This window comes from Schistocerca piceifrons, chromosome X, assembly GCF_021461385.2.
Source record: "Schistocerca piceifrons isolate TAMUIC-IGC-003096 chromosome X, iqSchPice1.1, whole genome shotgun sequence".
In the NCBI taxonomy this organism is placed as follows: Eukaryota; Metazoa; Arthropoda; class Insecta; order Orthoptera; family Acrididae; genus Schistocerca; species Schistocerca piceifrons.
This window is the reverse complement of record NC_060149.1, coordinates 657,426,561-657,440,855: the sequence shown is the minus strand read 5'-3', so window position 1 is coordinate 657,440,855 and position 14,295 is coordinate 657,426,561. Positions and strand designations below refer to the sequence as shown.

Genomic DNA, 14,295 nt, shown 5'->3' with positions numbered 1-14,295 from the left:
AGACTACGGTAGTTTTTCTTGTAGTTTTGGTCACTTAAGATCGTAGCCATGTTACCTGAACTTCAGATGTGTTGCTTAGCTATCTGGCGTAACCTCATTTAGGTGATTTTGTTTGAGTATGCGATCAGTCTCTTACTAGGTTCACCAAGAAACCAGAAGGGATGAACCGTCTAGAGACTGTGTGAGGATATAGAAAGGGTCGCGTAACTTACGGCACAGTTTTGTTCTACATAGTTATCCTCTTGTATGTTACTTAAAAATACACAGTATTTATAGTAAAACTGAAACTGTCAATGTTTAGTTCTGGTTTTATTCGGAAACTACTGACTTGTAATGTAAAACAGCGGGGTGTTGTAGTAGTAAAAATAAATGTGTCATAGGGTAGTAGTAACTGACACCATACTTCTGCCACTGCGAAAGGTTGTACATTCACAGAATCTTCTTCATGCAAGTACGTCCACGTGGTTCGTCCAAAATTGTATGTAGTTCAAATCTGTGAATATCATCAACTGCCAAGAAGAACTGAACTGAAACATTTATACAGTGGCATGAAGGCACCGTCTTGCGAAGCGTGAATCATGTTTCATAATGTATGTAATCATTCGTCGCTCCTATCTGTGGCACTTACAGGTTTGTTAAAAACACAGGAATCTAACGAAAAAAGGTATTCTTGTGCCAGGCGACTGAAATGAAGGCCGTGACTGGGAATAAACCATAGTTGCTTCATTTAGTCGTAGCAGAACTGACTGAAAATTATAGCCATAGATTTCTGAGAATTGAAGCAACAGCACAGTTACAACTGGATAAATATTAGGTGTAGGAGGGTAAGAATAATAAGAAAAATATTAGTAGCACTTAAACTTGTTATTAACATACCGATGTATGCACGGCAGTTTCTTAAACTATTATTCCTACAGCCAGCACCACTTACACACTCTCCACTACCAACGACTGGTAAAAATCTGTACGTACATGTTTTGTTTCATTTGGAGTGTGTTGGTAACGTTCGATCGAATTATCAAGACTGTCCCCGACACTGCCATTAGTCAATCATGAAGGTATTTTATTCGAAATTGTGGGGTCACATGCAGACGCCATGTTCCGAACCTTCCCACATTACGTGCCAGGTCCCCAACTAATGCAGAGGCGACAAACGACGGGAAGCAAAAACTAGTGCACCAGATATGTATACCCTTAGTTCATAACAGAAATTCAGAAATACATTCATCTTTAATTAAACGAGATGGTCCTCGTTTACAATGGTTGTTAATTTTGATGTTTGTACAGTTCATTAACGGCTAACTTATAAACGAATGGCTTAAATGTAAACTGAACCTTGTTAATCTCTAGAGTAGTCAAACGCAATATTAACTTTATGGTGGTCTCTATATGGAACACTGGCTCTAATTAGTAGTGTTCGTACACCGAAAATGTGTAGAACATAATAAAAGAAAGTTCATTTTGTGCTTATGTAGCCAAGTTTACAGAATATATACGTCACCCCAAAATTTTTACATTGGTTAGGTATTTTTTTTAAATTACCACTCTGTTGTGGTAGACTCGTGTTTACTCCAGTACGTTCCTTGCTTCCAGTTCCGATATAGTGTCTACTAGTTGACTAGTTGGGCAATTTCATTCATCACACAGCTCCATAAAGCACGGATTCCATATTAGTACTTAACAGTTTAGTGTTTCATCCGTTTACTCCCACTGCAGCGGGGACCATCAACTGATCCATATGGGGTGAATTCCATGCCCATACTGTAAGTAAATCTTCACTAACTACGTTCACATAATGTTCTATTGACTTATAATGTTGTTACGTGCCATTATACGAATGTATGATACTTGTCACAATTCCGTATAGCGGGGCATAGAAATGACGGCGATCGCCTTGTTCTCCGGTAAGCTCATGTGAGCAGTGGCTGGAAACTGCACTACTTTCTAATTTTCATGAGCACAGTACAGCTATCCCCATACTTCTAGATAGCGTCAATTGTTCAAATGTGTGTGAATGCCTAAGGGCCCAAACTGCTTAGGTCATCGGTCCCTAGACTTACACATTATGTAAACTAACTTAAAGTAACTTACGCTAAGAGCAACAAACACATCCATGCCTGAGGGAGGACTCGAACCTCCCGCGGGAGGGGCCGATAGCGTCCATATCTAAATATTTGTATGGTGGCAAGTGAGTGGCATCTACTTTAACAGTTGCAACAATTTATTTACAGCTCCTACAAAATAAATACGTGTTTCAAAGTTTTACTGACCTTCAAAGTAGTCACCAGCATTGTGTATAACCCGTTGCCAGCGATATGGAAGTCATAGGATACTCTTGGCAGTGCCAGTTGTGTTGTCAGTTCGAGCGCGCGGTCTATTACCCGACGAATTTGTAGCAGTTCTGAAGCGAATGCCGTGAAGCGTTTCCTTCAGTTTAGAAATCGAGTTGAACTCACGAGGGCTTACGTCAGGGGAGTGCAGTAGATGGTATAGCACTTAGAAGCCCCACCAGTCAAACCAATCAGCATTGTCCTGCAAAATGATGATCAGGTCCTGCAGAAAGTGTCATCACTTCCGTCTCTAAGCTGGTCTGGGATTGTGTTCCAAAAATGAACAGCATAGAGACAGAAGTGATGACACTTTCTGCAGGACCTGACCATCATTTTGCAGGACAAAAACATTGCAAGCTGTTACTGTTTTGTTTGACTGATGGGGCTGCTAAGTGCTATACCACCTACTGCACTCTCCTGACTTACGACCTCGTGAGTTCAACTCGATTTCTAAACTGAAGGAAACACTTCACGACATTCGCTTCAGAACTGCTACAAATTCGTCGGTCAATAGACCGCGCCGCTCGAACTGTCAACACAACTTGCACTGCTAAGAGTATCCTACGACTTCCACATCGATTGCAACGGGTTATACACTATCCTGGTGGCTACTTTGAAGGTCAGTAAAAGTTTTAAATACTTATCTATTTTGTACGAGCTGTAAATAAATAGTTGCCACCATTGAAGTTCCAACCCTCGTATTTTACTAACTGTGACTCTGTCGTTCTACGATTTATAACCAATGCCTGACTCAAGGTGTTTCCTCGGAACAGGGCGTGCACTGTCGAAACTAGTCTTCCTAAGATATCGCCAAATCATAGTAAACAAGTTCCAGTTGCAGTTTATCTGGTCTTCTTGTTTAAACTACTCGTGCTAGATCGAAAAGTCGTTTTGTGTCATTTTCTTAACCATCTCCATCATCATATTCTGCTGGCAACAGGAATTACTGTTATCTCTGACATACCAGTGACTAACCGACTAATAGAGCAAACACTAGGTGACTGGTCGACTGTTCATTGTACTAGCTTGCCTAGACTAAAATGCCACCTACAGTCAGATTACTGAACACATCTTAAATGACACATCCGCCTTTTAGACCGCACTGCGAGTAGTCTTTCCGAGTTACTGATATCTGTCAAATTGAAATGGATGTCATCGTAACCCCTGGGGTATTTTGTGTTACTCTTTTTTCGAAAAGTTACCGACATCATCGGAGAAAATGGCAGTACTAACATCCAAGGGTCTGTAATTTAAATGCTCGTTACTGCAGAAAATATTTGGAGAACGAATGCCGGGAGCAAGTGTTTCATAAATCATGTTTAAGATATTAAATAAGTTTGTTCGTAACCTACTACATAAGGAAACTGAGCGAATGAGGTGGCGTAACATAAGACAAACACTCAAGTTTTAGAAGACGTTCGTTGAAAGCCACATCCGGTCATCCATATTTAGGCTGGCTGCTGTTTCCCTCAACCGCTTGAATTTCATGCCGGGATGGTACCTTTAACAACACGATTTTCCTACCCATGTTTTCTCAAATCAAGCTTCGTATGCTGTCTCAAATGGACTCGTCTATTGCGAGGATTTAAATTATAAACATCTTTTCTTTTCTAACGAAACTAATCTAAAGTTTATGCTGTCAGGTATACTAATTAAAAGATACATGTTCTCAAATTCGTATAACCAGTACATCACAGTGTTCTTTGTGAACGCTGAATTGTCACTATGTACGTTTCTCCATTATTAACTAACCTCACGGGCGTCAAAATATTGAGAATAATCTAGCCATTATTTGATAGGAGATTACTTCGCTACTTAGGCCTGAAGCGTGTGTCATTAGTGCTTCCAAACACTTCATTTTATGTTATTGACATAACTGTGGATGCAAACTCTTTGATTCAACGATCTGAAATTTCTTCCTAATATGATTAAATTCACGATATCCACCGAGCTATGAAATAAATCTATAATATACACACAAAAATAATTTATTCACGCTCCCACATTGAAGGACTCACACTGAAAACCACTAATAGGATATAGGGAAAAAGTCAGAACGATTGAGAAAGTCCTGCTGATTATCATAAAAATTACACCTCTCGAGGATAAATAACAGGTAATAATTTTAAAAAAAGGTTTATTCAACTATGATGCCATCTATAGCACTTTTTCTTGCTCGTAAAACATTATGTGTCTTTACATTAATGGGTTTTTCCTATTGCTTTCAAGATTTATATCTTTTAATGTCGACTCGCATGACTGAAGGTGAGAAAATTTGCATTGAGAGCTACATCATTTTAGGTTGGTTAGGCAAAGTGTAGTCCAATGCCAGTATACGGCTGCCCCAAACAAACGTTGCATACTCAACTTCTTTAAGTCTGTCGCTACGCCAAAGTATTCCTCGTCTCTCCAGTTTTTCACGTTATTGTGCAGCGTTCCAACAGAATTCATTGTTCTGTGACTAAATGTTCCGCTATGCCGCATTCACAGACATTGAGACAGCTGTACTCCTGGACAGAACCTTTTTTCCCTCTGTTACAGCGCAGAAAACGGTATTTTCATTTTTGATTAAATATAGATGTACATACTGACCATATAACGTGGTACTCATCTTCCGAGTACAATTTTTTTGTTGTGTAAAACCGAATGATGAATTATGGTTTTTAGCTATCCACAGAGAAACGTTACACTGCTGTGGTGCATTAAGGGAAGAGAGGATCGTTAGGGAAACTCAGGAAGGGCGAGTGAGAATTATATTGCTGCCAATTTTATTACTTTGGGAATTGGTGATGGAATCTATGCTTCATGGCTCTAGACTGGCTCCTCTCTGAAGCTCGGTACGGGCTAAACGGGCTACCAACAAAAAATACTGAATTCATTATTTCGGCACCGTTACGTAAAGGTGAATATTCAACTTGACTGCACATTAGCGCAGAAACCGCAGCCGCACCAAGGAATTGGCATAATTTCTCGGGAATAGAGTGACAGTTAAAAATTCTCGAGATAGTGATTGCTAAGGCAGTAGTATTACTCGTCGTGATCGGCAGTGTTTTATATGCAGTTTAGTGGAGTTCCAGACAGTGATCCTAGAAATTCAAAAGAATTCTCTAACGGATAAAAAGATTCTAGCAGGAGAGGACAAGTAAACGCTCTTGCCGCCACCCCCCCCCCCCCCCCTCTTGCGGACCCCTACGCCTGACCTCATTATTGCTAGTGCAGTTTAATAGCAATATATATTACCTTAAAGCGGTTCATGGACCATTGTACGAATGTAGCTCAGTGAAAGTTTTTGAACTTTTAGCGACCTTACTCTTTTATAACAGGTCAATAATCATAATATTTCCTCTGGTGTAGTTATATTCCTGTCTTGAGAATTAATTTCATTGTAAGTATCATTTCCTTCACATTCAGAATCATGATGGTGACAGAAATATTCGGGAGCATGGCATGGATGTCTGTAGCATTAATAGAGAAGTCTGAGGACACGAATGTGGCTAAAATCAGTAAGAATGTTAAAAAAAATGTAGAACAAAATGACAAAACGTTTTCTATATCTCTTGTTAAAGATACATAAAGAAACATACTAGAAAAACCCAAGAAGAAACTACCGAAAGACTATGACAGATGCATGTGGCTGACTGGTCACTCAACGATACTAAACAAAAAGGATGTGGCAGCCGCTCTGCAACACCCAACAGATTATTTTGCAGTATGGACAGTACATCAAATTTTTAAACGCGCACCACGTTCGTCTCGCCATCACCTCAAATAGAGGACGGGGACCCACTTAAATGTGCTGTTGCGTTCTCGTCATAACACGAAACACACTCCGTTAACTAGTACTACGCAAGCTCCACAAACTGGTAGGTACTCACGATGTGCGTAGCACGAAGCCATGCGTCAGAGGACAATGACCTCAAAGGTGACGGGTTCAGCGTCACTTCATCCTGTCTCTGCGACCAGAACGAGGGTAGCCACAGCTGCGCAGTTGATTTTTCAGACCGCAGCTCATTTTTCGATACTCACTGTAATTCTGCCTCCCAGTGGATTACGGCTTTCTGACTCAACAACGACCAAATGGCTCATAAAGGGACCTCATAAATGTCTGCCGTGTGCCTCTGACAAGACTACGTGACGGAAATTATCAGCACACTCATTGCCTTGGATTCCAACGTGTTCTAGTACCCAGCAGAATATTAATTCTTTCCCCTGGGCTTGGAGGTGCATCATGGAGTCACGAATTATCTTTAACATTTTCTTTACTTTGTAAATCAATGCTATCGTGGATGGGGAAGGGAGACTAAGGAAATCAGAGCAGATGAGAATATTCTTTCCTCTCTCATGCGTCCTCTGCTCCAGTGCCTTTTGTATCGCACTGTAGATTCGTGTGTTAGTCGAATTTTGAGAACGCGATTAGTAAAAACCACTTAAAAGCCGAGTGGATCACGCTGCTTAGACCCATCAATGTGCACCAGGATAAAATCATGGTGCTTCTGTAAAATATTGCTAAAAGAGATTTAAAGCGACACTCAATGTTCTATCTGTCTTAAAATTTATCGTATTTATAAAAAAAGGCCTTTTACGAATACAAGGCAATGATTTACTGCAGCCCTGGTGTAAAATATTAACATATACCGAATCAGCCTCTAAAATGTAGTTCTTTTCATGAATTCCAACAGTTAAGTGGTTTTTTACTGGTCTCAGCGCAAATACTGGAAATGGGGCTAGTCTTAAATGCCACTGGTAAACCGCAAAATCTTCATGTATGACGGCCAAACAGACCCATACACTGCACAACCATAATCGAGGCAAGTTTGTACAAGGTCCTATGAAATTGTAGCACACGTTTTCTGTCACTTCCCATGTTATGCGGCACATAAATTCTAAAGTTCTGAGTCCTTTCAAAGACTGTGCTTTTAAATGTTCCGAGTGTGGCAACCAGCTTAGTTTCTCATTAAATATGAAGCCTAGGAAGCACTCCAAATCATTACAATTCCAAATGATATCCTACTTTTTAACTTCTGAAACACTAAAACACTTTTCGAAAGGTTAAAATGAACAAGCAGAAATTTCAGCGAAAAATTGCTAACCTGCATTGTTCGCCCATTTCTATGGGCTCTTAACAGTTAACTGAAACTGTCGTGTGACTGTTAGGCAACGAATAAGGAGCACTGAACAGTGCTCCTTACGATGGACGCAATACCATATCATGTATTCCACTATGTATCTCAGTATTATATAAGATCACTACAAACTGCGTCCAGAAACCAGAAATCTTCCAAAACAGCAGCCAAAAGTTTACCTTTTTCCATCAGAAACCTTAACCGATGGACAGAAACAGCATATTTCTTCCAAATTCTTTGCAGCTGTAGAATGAAGTTAATTTAGTTAAATGTTTATGGAATCTTAGAACATTTACATGATGAAGCCGGCAGTAACCACTGAGAACAACATGGTGGCGTGGCACCAAGTAGTTTCCTTAAGTAGAAGTAAAAGTATTACAAATACAGGACGTAACGGGTATGAGTCCAGATGTTTTCATATGTGGGACCTTAACATGTACACCATCATTGTGCTGGTAGTTTTTCTCTGCGTGAAACAGTCTTACCACAAACACATCACGAACTTCATGACCTGATGCTTCCTGCATGGTCATAACTCCACCATTAAGTAGACTGCACTTGTAAATATAGAGTCACCATTTTGCTTCCACGCATCTACACCTCCGTACCTGACCTGCTGCCCAGAGACAATAAGTATTAACGTCACGCTTTTGCTATAGATACTTGGAGGTACTACTCAACCCAATATCATACGACTTGCAAAAGCTATAATTATTAGGGTGCAAATGACGCTTCGGGCATGGGTGTGTGTGTTATCTTTAGCGTATGTTAGTTTAAGTTGGATTAAGTAGTGCGTAAGCCTAGTGACCGATGACCTCAGAATTTTGGTCCAATAAGACCTTACCACAAATTTATAAATTTTTGCAAATGACGTAAATGCTGACGTAAAGTTGTCCAGTACACAACCCTCAGTCACGAATGGAAATATCTGCACTTATACCTATTACGCCATGTTTCTGTGAAACATATTGTTCTCAGCCGGCCAGAGTGACCGTGCGGTTTTAGGCGCTACAGTCTGGAACCTAGGGACCGCTACGGTCGCAGGTTCCAATCCAGCCTCGGGCATGGATGTGTGTGATGGCCTTAGGTTAGTTAGGTTTAATTAGTTCTAAGTTCTAGGCGACTGATGACCTCAGAAGTTAAGTCGCATAGTGCTCAGAGCCATTTGAGCCATATTGTTCTCAAAAGAGCGCAACTGCTTTACAAAGTTAGTGCGGATCCTGGAAGTAGCAATTACGAGTAAGATACAAAGAGTAAATGGGATCAAATGTTCTCAATACATAACTTCTAACAAACCAATAACTCTTATGTAACAAAGGAGATAATGATATTTTGAATTTATAGCATGACAGACTGGGAAAATAATATTCGGTCTTATAATCAACTTTCCTTTCACGAAAAGTCAGGAACTTGAGAGCTTCTAATTCCACCACAAGAGAAATATCATCCCAAGTATGAACGCAGAGTGACTGCTAGTTGACTGTGCAGATATTCTGAATCCACTCTTAAAATAATCTGTACAACCGCCTAACAGCCAGCACCGAAAGTATCTGAAACGATCTCTCCCATTTTCTTCATAATTGTAGAAACTATAGCTTGCACATATACCAGATGAACCAAGACTGCCTCGAATAGAAAAGAACTCGACGACAGTCAGTATCAGAATATCGAATACAAGTTTGAACTATAGCACCTCGTAGTTTCATGATCTAAACTGACCTCCAAAGATATGAAATGCATCAGTGGAGACACAAAGAGATTGCCCAAAGACAATATTTCGACTAATAGAATCAGACCGTAGCAGAAACACGAACAGTATTGGCAGGATAACTCGCTATTGAGGAAAAGCAAAAACACTGTGAGCAAAAAATGAAACTGCAAATGAACAGGCAACATTTAACACTTAAAATACCACCTTGCAGGACATCATATTTTTGGAAAAATGCTATGATAGTTCATTAACGACTATAACGGTTCTGTAATTAAAATACGTAGTATGAATACAGTACGGTCTACAGCAAAACTGCAAGAAGTCCCAAAAGTACCATACATAAAGATAATCAAGGATATTATGTCCCCAAGTTTCATCGTAGGCCTTCTCAAATTCAAAGAAGGTATCTGTTAGGTTAAGCCTGATCAGGAAAGCTTGTTGTATTGCCGCTTTCAGCAGAGCCACGTTATCAATGGTAGAGTGACATCCACAGAATCCACACATGCAGCGACTAACGAGTCATCTGTATGCTAAGATCCAGACAGAATGACAGTTGAGGGCAGCTTTACGAAAACTGCTCAGCGACTTGCCATCTTCTCTAGGATCTAGGAAACGAATTAAAATAGCTTCCTTCCACGTGTCGGATAATTGCCCTACGTCAAAAACGAAATTGGAAATATAGAGGGGGCTTCTTTTGGCGTTTACGTTGAGACGTCGCATCATACTATAATCATGCGTTCGTGACCTCGTGACGTATCACGTGCCATAGACATCGCTCACTCCAACTTCCATATTGGGTCAGGGTCGTTGTTCTTTTCATCGTTGGTAGAACTGAAGTCAAAACCACCCATCTCAACGAATTCTCGACATTGACAGAAATACAGGTCCACTGTGGCGGTAGCCATTATGCGAGAGAAATGTTACGCCATAGTTTCGACAATGTCTTATTTGTTGGTGTAGGGGATACCACTTTTGACTACAGCAGTAGCTTCTTTGGCTGAAAACCACCTGATGGTCTCCCACGTAGTAGACGAGTTAGTGGAATGGTTTATGGAGTTCCAGAGTTCCAGAAAGTATGCCACAATCTTTTCTTGCTCTCTTTGACAGAAAGACGGGATTTGCCCGTCAGGCTAGCCGCGCAGTCTAACGTGCTGCTTCCCGAGCAGGAAGACGTGGCGGTCCCCGGGACGAATCCTCCCGGATAAGTGTCGAGGTCCGGTGTGTCGGCGAGCCTGTGGATGGTTTTTGTGGCGGTTTTCCATCTACCTCGGCGAATGCGGCCTGGTTCCCCTTATTCCGACTCAGTTACACTATTTCGGCGATTGCTCGGAGAACACTGTTTCCACGTACGCGTACACCATCATTACTGTACCACGCAAACATTTGGGGCTACGGTTACACTCATCTGGTATGAGATATTCCCGGGGGGAGGGTTGGGGGGGGGGGGGGTGGTTCTACTGGAGGCCGAATCCCGCAATAATCCTGGGTTTGCTGTGGGGCTGCGGTAGGGTGGGTGGACTGCTGTGGCCTGTTGTGGGGTTGTGATCCACTGGGGTCTTCGGCGGGACAAAGCCACTCCGTCGTTTCTAGGTACCCAGTACAATACAAAACAGTACAAGACGGCATTTTGTTCTCGCAGCCCGCAAGGCTGCAAGGTTGTCGACTGATGGTCAGCACTTGAATCTAAGTAGGGCCATCTGCCTGTCCGTGAATGCAGAGCGACATTCTTCACTTTACCAGGGCGCAGGCTGTCTTCTTAGCTGTCCTGAGGACCTGGGATTGTATATATTAGCGGCGTGGTGAATTATGCTGGTGACATGATCCACCTATTCTTGGACAGTGTCTATATGTTTAAATACAGCAAGCTGGCTATACAGCGTCCACTTTGCCTTGCAGAGGACTACTCATTGGTTGATATAACCAGATCGGGATGTGGTCACAGGAATGTACATCATCGGCAAAAAGGCCACATAACATTGTGTATGAGAACTGGAAGCGCAGAGAAAAATCTTTATGTACATCTACATGGATACTGTGCAAATGACATTTAAGTGCCTGGCAGAGGGTTCATGGAACCACCTTTACAATTCTCTATTATTCCAATCTCGTATAGCGCGCGGAAAGAACGAACACCTGTGTCTTTCCGTACGAGCTCTGATTTCCCTTATTTTATCGTGGTGATCGGTTCCCCCTATGTAGTTCAGTGCAACAAAATATTTACGCTTCTCGCATTCGGAGGAGAAAGTTGGCCATTGGAATTTAGTAAGAAGATTCCGTCGCAACCACAAACGCCTCTCTTTTAATGATGTCCAGCCCAAATCCTGTATCAGTTCATTGAAACTCTCTCCCATATTTAACGATAACATGAAACGTGCTGCCCTTCTTTGAACATTTTCGATGTACTCCGTCAGTTCTATCTGGTAAGGATCCTACACCGCGCAACAGTATTCTAAAAGAGGACGGACAAGCGTAGTGCAGGCTGTCTCCTTAGTAGTCTATCACATTTTCTAAGTGTCCTGCCAATCAAACGCAGTCTTTGGTTAGCTTTCCCCACAACATCTACTATGTGTTCCTTCCAATTTACGTTGTTGGTAATTGTAATTCCTAGGAATTTAGTTACATTTGCGGCCTTTAGATTTGACTGATTTATCGTGTAACCGAAGTTTAACGAATTCCTTTTAGCACTCATCTGGATGACCTCACACTTTTCGTTATGTAAGGTCAAATGCCAATTTTCGTTCCATTCATATATCTTTTCTAAGCCGTTTTGCAATTTGTTTTGATGTTCTGATGACTTTATTAGTCAATAAACGACAGTGTCATCTGCAAACAACCTAAGACGGCTGCTCAGATTGTCTCCCAAATCGTTTATATAGATAAGGAACAGCAAAGGGCCTATAACACTACTTTGGGGAGCGCCAGAAATCGCTTCTGTTTTATTCGATGACTTTCCGTCAATTACTACTAACTGTAACCTCCCTGACAGGCAGTCACAAATCCAATCACATAACTGGGACGATATTCCATAAGTACGCAATTTCACTACAGGTCTCTTGTGTGGTACAGTGTCAAAAGCATTTTGCAAATTCAGAAATACGAAATCGATCTGAAATCCCGTGTCAATAGTACTCAACACGTCATTCGAATAAAGAACTAGTTGTGTTTCACAAGAACGATGTTTTCTAAAACAATGCTGACTGTGTGTCAATAGACCGTTTTCTTAGAGGTAATTTGTTATGTTCAAACACAATATATGTTCCAGAATCCTGCTGAATATCGACATTAACGATATTGGCCTGTAATTAAGTGGATTACTCCTACTGCCTTTCTTGAATATCGGTGTGACCTGGGCAACCTTACAGTCTTTGGGTACGTATCTTTTGTCGAGCGAACGGTTGTATAAGATTGTTAAGTATGGAGATAATGCGTCAGCATGCTCTGAAAGGATCCTAATTGGTATACAGTCCGGACCAGAAGACTTGCTTTTGTTAAGTAATTTAAGTTGTTTCATAACTCCGACAACCTTTACTTCTACGTTACTCATGTTGGCAGCTGTTCTTGATTCGAATTCTGTAATATTTACTTCGTCCTCTTTTGTAGCAGAGTAAGGCCCTATAACAGTGGTACATTGTGTGCTCTGGTGAATTTTCAGCAGACGCAAATCTGCTGCTAACAAGGCGCTCTCAACAATCCGGCCTCAGAAGCAGGCCGTAGAAGGGCCCCAAAATATATGATTCGCATTAAAAACGACTCGAGGAGTAATATGATCGGTTTTTAAGAGTCTCTTGGTTGATTAGCTCATGGGGCAGGGGGGAGGGGGTAATAGAAGGTACACAAAGTAATTCTATGCTGCTCATGCAGTGTGATAGCAATTGTTTAGAGGATGGTGTTAACAGGGAGACGAGAAGAGTGGTATGCATGACGAGAAGAGTGGTATGCATCACCTGTAAAGATGGTTACATCTTCTTCAGCTCTCTCTCCACTTAAGTGTCCCTTTCTGTGGAGCCTATAACTCCTTACCCGAACGGTGCTATTCAGCACCATTTCCTTAAATGAATGTGTTCGATGTTAGAAGTTATGTGCTGAAAAATTCTGATACATGCTCCCAGTTTTAGTGTTTGATGGGATCTAGCGATAATGGATACTAATTGAAACCTCCTATAACAACGAAACATAACAGATTAGTTGTGACGATTAGCACCTGTACTTTGTTCCAGAACAACTGCTAAAGTTTACTGGACTAGATTTTCTCTTCTTATCGACAGTGTCTAATGAACTGTATAGTTGGCCTCATAAGTTGAGGTAAATAATTTTATCAGAACATCATCGATTTAGAGAAATTAATCCAAATCATAGTCCTTCCAGTTGCAAAACTGATTTATAGTTCATAGACTTGAAAATTTGTAACGGACACTTGCAGTGGGTCCTGGGGTTAGCCACTGGGCAACGCTTGGAGCTTAAAGCAGTGGTGCTCCTCTACACGTGTGGTTGCCAGAGCCACAGAGCAGCCAGGGCAGCCTCCTAGCTTGGCCAAGACATCACTTGTTGACTGACAATCTTTATTGAACTGAACAGATGGTAGTCCCTAGCATGCTGAAGATAGAAACTTGGTCGCTGCAAAAGTGGCTACAACTTACTCAGCGAACAGCTTCAGACCACTGTCGCCGCAGCAAGCGGGCACTGTTTTATCTTGGTAAGGAAGGAACAACGTATCCTTAGGACGGGCGCTGGCTTGATTCTACGGTGGTCTGCGTTGTGTGCTGGTGTTAGCAATATTGCGTCCTACTGGCTACGTTGTCACGGTCCCACGAGAAATATGGGTTCTGCATAGTACTTGCGACGTCACTGTAGTTGTGAACGGTGTCTGCTACGTGCGGGACCAGGCGAGAAATCAGTAAGTCGGTAAAATGGTACCAAATAACGTCCTTAACATCATCATGTGTTATAGAGAGCAGGAGTCTATTTAAAAGCGCAGCCTCGAAGTATAAAGTAGTCTAAAATAGTAAGTTGCTTCCCTCCGGAGATGGTCGCTACAACTATAAAGACCTGTAGTGTCACGTTCTGAGACGCACGCCGCATGGCCCATATATCTCGTTGGCCTCAGCACACGCAGGGCTGACGTTGTCGTCTC

General features: G+C 41.6%; 1 protein-coding gene across 1 annotated transcript in view; it reads left to right on the top strand.

Annotated features, from left to right (window-relative positions):
- Positions 1-14,295, top strand: part of LOC124722577 (tachykinin-like peptides receptor 86C) — a 315,719-nt gene that overhangs the window by 165,177 nt on the left and 136,247 nt on the right. The window lies entirely within an intron of this gene.